The 6,870-nt window shown below is 42.1% G+C and overlaps 1 pseudogene; it reads right to left on the bottom strand.

The window, feature by feature from the left end:
- Positions 1-5,600: 5,600 nt before the first annotated feature.
- On the bottom strand, positions 5,601-6,356 carry LOC114236468 (40S ribosomal protein SA-like; annotated as a pseudogene).
- Positions 6,357-6,870: the final 514 nt, after the last annotated feature.

Raw genomic sequence — 6,870 nt, 5'->3', positions numbered from 1 at the left:
CTCTCACTAGCTTAGTGACACTGGAGGTCTAAGTAATCCAGTGGGTTGTGGGGTGGGTAGCGAGAAACCTGCCCTCTAAGCTGGGCTGGGTTTCTAGGACCTGTCACTAGCCGTGGAGGAGGAGCAGGGCCATTGTACCCCCTCAGGGAGCTAGAGATAGAGCAGGTTACTATAAAAGGAGCGGGCAGACTGTTGGTGGGAATGTAAATTGATACAGCCACTATGGAGAACAGTATGGAGGTTCCTTAAAAAACTAAAAATAGAACTACCATACGACCCAACAATCACACTACTGGGCATATACCCTGAGAAAACCGTAATTCAAAAAGAGTCATGTACCACAATGTTCATTGCAGCTCTGTTTACAATAGCCAGGACATGGAAGCAACCTAAGTGTCCATCGACAGATGAATGGATAAAGAAGATGTGGTACATATATACAATGGAATATTACTCAGCCATAAAAAGAAACGAAATTGAGTTATTTGTAGTGAGGTGGATGGACCTAGAGTCTGTCATACAGAGTGAAGTAAGTCGGAAAGAGAAAAACAAATACCGTATGCTAACACATATATATGGAATCTAAAAAAAAAAAAAAAAGGTTCTGACGAACCAATGGGCAGGACAAGAATAGAGACGCAGATGTAGAGAATGGACTTGAGGACACGGGGAGGGGGAAGGGTAAGCTGGGATGAAGTGAGAGAGTGGCATGGACATATACACACTACCAAATGTAAAACAGATAGCTGGTAGGAAGCAGCCGCATAGCACAGGGAGATCAGCTCCGTGCTTTGTGACCACCTAGAGGGGTGGGATAGGGAGGGTGGGAGGGAGATGCAAGAGGGAGGAGATATGGGGATATATAACTGATTCACTTTGTTATAAAGCAGAAACTAACACACCATTGTAAAGCAATTATACTCCAATAAAGATGTTTAAAAAAAAAAAGGAGTGAGCAGAGACAAAGTTCAATATTTTTTTGTTTTGAGTCTTTTACCTAAAGTACCTAGAGCAGGTGCTAGAGACCAAGGGGAGTGGAATCCAGTAACCTTGCTTAAAATCTGCATCCTTGAGGCTGCTGAGGACAGGGCTTGTCCTCTGGGTGGAGGAAGACTCTGTGATGGCCAAGATGTAACCTAGAGGGAGGCTCTGTGCTAGCTGATGTCCAACTTCCAAGACAAGAAGGAGACCTTGCTCTTGAGCTAACATGAAATTCCACCCAAGCAGCTTAGCACTGCTTACAGCACCATTCCTGTCCTGAACAAACTATTCAATCTCTAAGCTGCTAAAGAAAAATTATACATCTAAATTTGTCTTCTATGTTTGTTAAGGACTGAAAGAAATTACATTGGCTTACATAGTCTCTGTTGGGACCCATCTCAGCTGCCCATCCTGATTATCTTTCTGAACAGCTGTCCATATGCATCAGCAGAGCAAAAAATTACCAAATATATAAAAGTACTCAGCGGTTTAATGGAACATTCAGAGTAAATAATACTGAATGAAAAGCGCTTAATAAAAGAGCTTCTCTCTCCCCCACTTCCTGTGTATATATTTTTAACAATTCTTTTTTTTTTTTAGTATTTATTTATTTATTTATTTATTTATTTATGCTGTGTTGGATCTTTGTTTCTGTGCGAGGGCCTTCTCTAGTTGTGGCAAGTGGGGGCCACTCTTCATCGCGGTACGCGGGCCTCTCACTATGGCAGCCTCTCCTTTTGCGGAGCACAGGCTCCAGATGCGCAGGCTCAGTAGCTGTGGCTCACAGGCCCAGTTGCTCCTTGGCATATGGGATCCTCCCAGACCAGGGCTCGAACCCGTGTGCCCTGCATTGGCAGGCAGATTCTCAACCACTGCGCCACCAGGGAAGCCCCCAACAATTCTTACTCTTACATTGTATCAATAAAGCAAGAGCAGGCTGTTAGGAAAGCAAATAATATGTAACAATTCTTGAAGATAAAAAATACAATTGCACAACTGAAAAGAAAAAAAACAGAACCCCAGCAGCAATGAACACAGCTAGCTTCCATCTTGCTTTCTAATACCATTCCAATAAAAGGAATCCGCACTCTTTGGAGAAATGGCTGATTCTAGGACTGGGGAAGCAAATAGACAAGGTGAGCCTGGAATATCTTCTGGTACCAGAAAGTAATACAGTGCTCAAAAAACGAAAAAAGCCACAATGATAGGGTCAAAAGGGACACAGAAGACAATTTAAACATCTCCAAAGTGGCTAAAGCTGGAACAATTTGAGCAACAAAATAAATAAGGCAGTATTGGATTGTAACCCAAAGTGTAAAGTAAATGTTCATGAGTCCATACTGATATAAATAAATGAGGAGGCAAATCTCCCATGCAAAAGAATCCCAAATAATTTATGTAGATACTCAGCCCTCAAGAAAATGGAACATAGCTCCCTGCTCCTTATGTGTGGGCTATGTATGGTGACTTCCTTCTACAGAGTACAGTACGGAAAAAGGAGAAAAGAATAATCAACAGTAAGAAACCTGACAAATGTTACCTCAGCCAGATGATCAAGGTCAACATCAGTAGGGATAAGTCATGTTGATGTATGTACCTTTGATATGATGTGACAAAAATAGCACTTGACTTCTGCGGTCTTCCTCCCAAAACACACAACCTCAGTTTAATCATGAGAAAACCATCAGGCAAATCTCAACTGAGGGACATTCTCTACAAAATGCTTGACCAGTACTCCTCAAAACTGTCAAGGTCATCAAAAACAAGGAAAGTCTGAGGAATTGTCACAGCCAAGGAGAGCCTAAAGAGACATAACGACTAAACATAATGTGGTGTCCTGGATGGGATCCTGCAACAGAACAAGGACATAAAGGAAAAACTAAGAAAATCTGAATAATGTAAGGACTTCAGTTAATAATAATGTATCAATATTGGTTCATCAATTGTAACAAATGTACCATGTACATAAGTAACAAATGTAGGAGGTTAATAGCTGGGGAAACTAGATGTGGGGTATATGAGAACTTTCTGTACTATATTCACAACTGTGTTGTAAACCTTAAACTGTTCTAAAATTAAAACTTTATTAAAGATCAAAAAAGAAGATGGAAAGATGCTGAAGTAAGGTATGGGGGAGAGTGAGCCTGAACCAAATAAATTGGTTTAGGGTCTGACAGTGGGTATCAGATTTCGGAGAAAGAGAAGTTGGATGGCTGTATCCAGGGTCAAAGAACCTTTAATGGAAATAAAAGCTTTGGTGGAATTCTTAATTAATCATTTTTATAAAAATGGTGCATGATGGGCTTCATGAGCTTATTACATACTATTTGGAATGCACGTTGAAAATTTTAAGTTAAAATATTCATTGGTGGGGAAAAAACCCTCAATAGAGGCAGTTAAACAACAGATTGGATTCTGCAAATAATTGAATTGGGAATTAAAGGACCCAATCCAAAAGTTCCCCCAGAAACCAGGAGTAAAAACAATGGTAAGAAATTTAAGGGAAAAACAAAGGCATGAAAAATAAGTTTAAGACATTTCAAAATATGTACAATAGGAATTATAGGAGGACAAAAATGAAGATTGATGATCAAAAAAATAAAAGAAAAGATTTTAATTGGAAGAAAGATTATGATCTTAAAATCAAATGGGCTGGGCTTCCCTGGTGGCGCAGTGGTTGAGAATCTGCCTGCTAATGCGGGGGACACGGGTTCGAGCCCTGGTCTGGGAGGATCCCACATGCCGCGGAGCAGCTGGGCCCGTGAGCCACAATTGCTGAGCCTGCGCGTCTGGAGCCTGTGCCCCGCAATGGGAGGGGCCGCGATGGAGAAAGGCCCGCGCACCGCGATGAAGAGCGGTCCCCGCACCGCGATGAAGAGTGGCCCCCGCTTGCCGCAACTGGAGAAAGCCCTCGCACGAACCGAAGACCCAATACAGACAAAAATAAATAAATTAATTAATTAAAAAGAAAATCCTTAAAAAATAAATAAATAAATAAATAAATAAATAAAAGAAGAAATCATAAAAAAAAAAAAAAAAAAAAATCAAATGGGCTATTTGCTGGTCAGGAGTAAAAAGAATAGCCACAACTAGACAAATTCTGGTGAAATTTCTGAGTTCCAAGGATGAAGATCACGTGGATAGGAAGAAACAAAAAGGTTTCATTCAGAGGAAGAAACCAATAGAAACTTCATGAAGTAAGAAAACAAAACTTAAATTATAGACTATTAAGAAATTAATGAGAGGGCTTCCCTGGTGGCGCAGTGGTTGAGAGTCTGCCTGCCAATGCAGAGGACACGGGTTCGAGCCCTGGTCTGGGAGGATCCCACATGCCGCGGAGCAACTAGGCCCATGAGCCACAACTACTGAGCCTGCGCGTCTGGAGCTTGGGCTCCGCAACAAGAGAGGCCGCGATAGTGAGAGGCCCGCGCACCGTGATGAAGAGTGGCCCCCACTTGCCGCAACTAGAGAAAGCCCTCGCACAGAAACGAAGACCCAACACAGCCAAAAATAATAAATAAATAAATAAATAAAAATTTAAAAATAAAGGAATTCCTTTAAAAAAAAAAAAAAAGAAATTAATGAGAACAAGCAAACCACACCCCAAAATCTACACAAGGCTGCTGTGTTCAAAAGACTGGCTTCTTATCTAGTAATAACTATGTGATCCTGGGCGAGTTACTTAACTTTATAAAGCTTCAATTCCTCATCTTTAAATAATAATATCAACTACTTCCATGGTGCAAAATATGTGCCAGACACGGTTCTAGGGGCTTTATGTGTATGAATTTATTTATCTCCCTTAACAGGCCTATAATGTAGATTATATGATTATCCCATTTTACAGGTGAAGAAATAGGAGCACAGAGAAGTCACATGCACAAGTTACAAATGGCAGCAACCGTAGCTCGAGTCTGCACTCATAAACACTATGCTAAAGACTTCTTATGAGGCCTTATGGGGTGTTATGAGGATTCAGTGAGATAATACATGTAATAGTGTACTCAATAACTGGAGCTACTATCTGTTTTAAAAATGAAGCAAACATGTGACTTAAGGAGCTAGCAGAGGAACAATAAAATAATCTAAATCAGGTAAGAAGGAATTAATTAAGGCAATAATAATTTATAATATAGCAAAAATGCTAAATTAGAATAAGAAAAATCATACACAGTATTGATAAATAAAAGCATAACTTGATTCTCTGAAAATAATCAGCTATACAACTTTCCTACAAGTTTCACCAAAGAGAAAATGTGGGCAAAATGCACAATATCACTACTTTGTTAGCAAAAATCTGGGATCATCTTCTAGGAATATGCGCAAAAAAAAAAAAAAAAATCAATAAGTGAAAAACCTAATAGAGCACTAAAAAGATTACAAAAACAGAAAATGCCAGAGTTAACCTCCGAAAGTCATCAGAACCAGATTTTATGGACAAGTTCTTATGAGAACTTAATTCGTTCAGCAATGCTTTTTTTTTTTTTTTTAAAGAAACGGTTGTTTTCCGTCAACCTTATTTGCATTTTCTGTTTAAGAGTCTGCGGAAGAACAGCTTAAGGCGACCTGGCGGATGTACCTACCCACTGGCTGCAGTGCCGTCCTGGGAGGCGGGCTGACTAGTCTTCAGCGGGGAGTCGCCGAAGAGGGCAGAGGGCCCCTGCGCCTGCAGCCGAGCCTGCCACCTCCGGTTGAGGGGCCGTAAACTCGGGAGCTGGGGCAGTCCGTTCACCCTGAAGTTCCTCCGTGCTCTCAAGCTTTTCAGCTGTAGCCGGCTCTCCCTTTACCATCTCTTCAGGGTCCCCGTAGAAGTAGAGCAGGTGTGACTTTCCGCGGGTGCTCACGGGAGATGGCGCCGCGCAGGCGCAGAACTTCCCCGGCCGGCATCCGGCGCATCAGGTGCACTGAGTGAGCGCCCTTGCCCATGTGTGAGACGGCAACGTCCACACGGCGCAGAGGAGGGTGTGCTTTACCCAGAGACATGCGGGGCAGGCCCTGGGATCAGTAACCAACAGAAGTTGCAGTTCCCAGAAGGCTGCCTGGATCTGGTTAGTGAAGTTTCCAGGAGTGAAGTGTCCAGCAATAGGAGTGGCCCCACTGGCTGCAGCAGACTTCAGCACAGCCCACTGGCCAGTAGTCCTGGAGGATATGACACGACACCAGCAGGATTTTCAAAGGCAACAATGGCATGAGCTGCCAGCAGAAGCTTCTCCCGGTTCTCTTCAGATTTATGATGTAGATACAATTACTTTTTCTTGTGTAAACGTACTGTTCCATTTGGAAGTCAAGGTTGGTGCCACCTAAGTGGGTTCCTGCTGCTAGGAGTTTGAGGACATCCCCTCCTTCATTTGCAGGACCTCAAGGGCTCCAGACATTGTGAAAGTTTTCCTTTAAGTTACGACAGGAACCCAGAACAATGCCACGGACCCCTCTTTAGGTAGAACAGAAAGGACAGCAAATAATCTAATTGCTGTGTCCCAGGCACTGTTGTCACTGGGTTTGTGGAAATGAACAAGAAAAATCCCCTGCTTTCCATGGAGCGTGACGGAACACTGAAAATTCTCAGGCTGATTAAACTCTTACAAAGTATAGAGAAAGATGGAAAGCTTCCTAACGCACTTTATGAGGATAGCATAATCCTGACCAAAACCTGAAAAAGAAAGCGTAAAAAAGGGAGAATTAAGAATGAACTTATGGATGTAGATGATGCATGTACTGTATTAACACAACAGTTTCCCCTTCCAAAAGAGAATTTGGCCTTTCCATTAATTTTTTAGTTCTGTTTCCCTGAAAACCAGATGAAGGTAAAATATCAACTGGGCCTGATTGGCAAAGTGTGTCTGCACTGGGAGGACTACCAGTGAACCATAATTCCTCATGGGGACATCA

Source organism: Balaenoptera acutorostrata, chromosome 2, assembly GCF_949987535.1.
Source record: "Balaenoptera acutorostrata chromosome 2, mBalAcu1.1, whole genome shotgun sequence".
Lineage (NCBI taxonomy): Eukaryota > Metazoa > Chordata > Mammalia > Artiodactyla > Balaenopteridae > Balaenoptera > Balaenoptera acutorostrata.
This window is presented reverse-complemented; position numbering and strand designations above follow the sequence as displayed.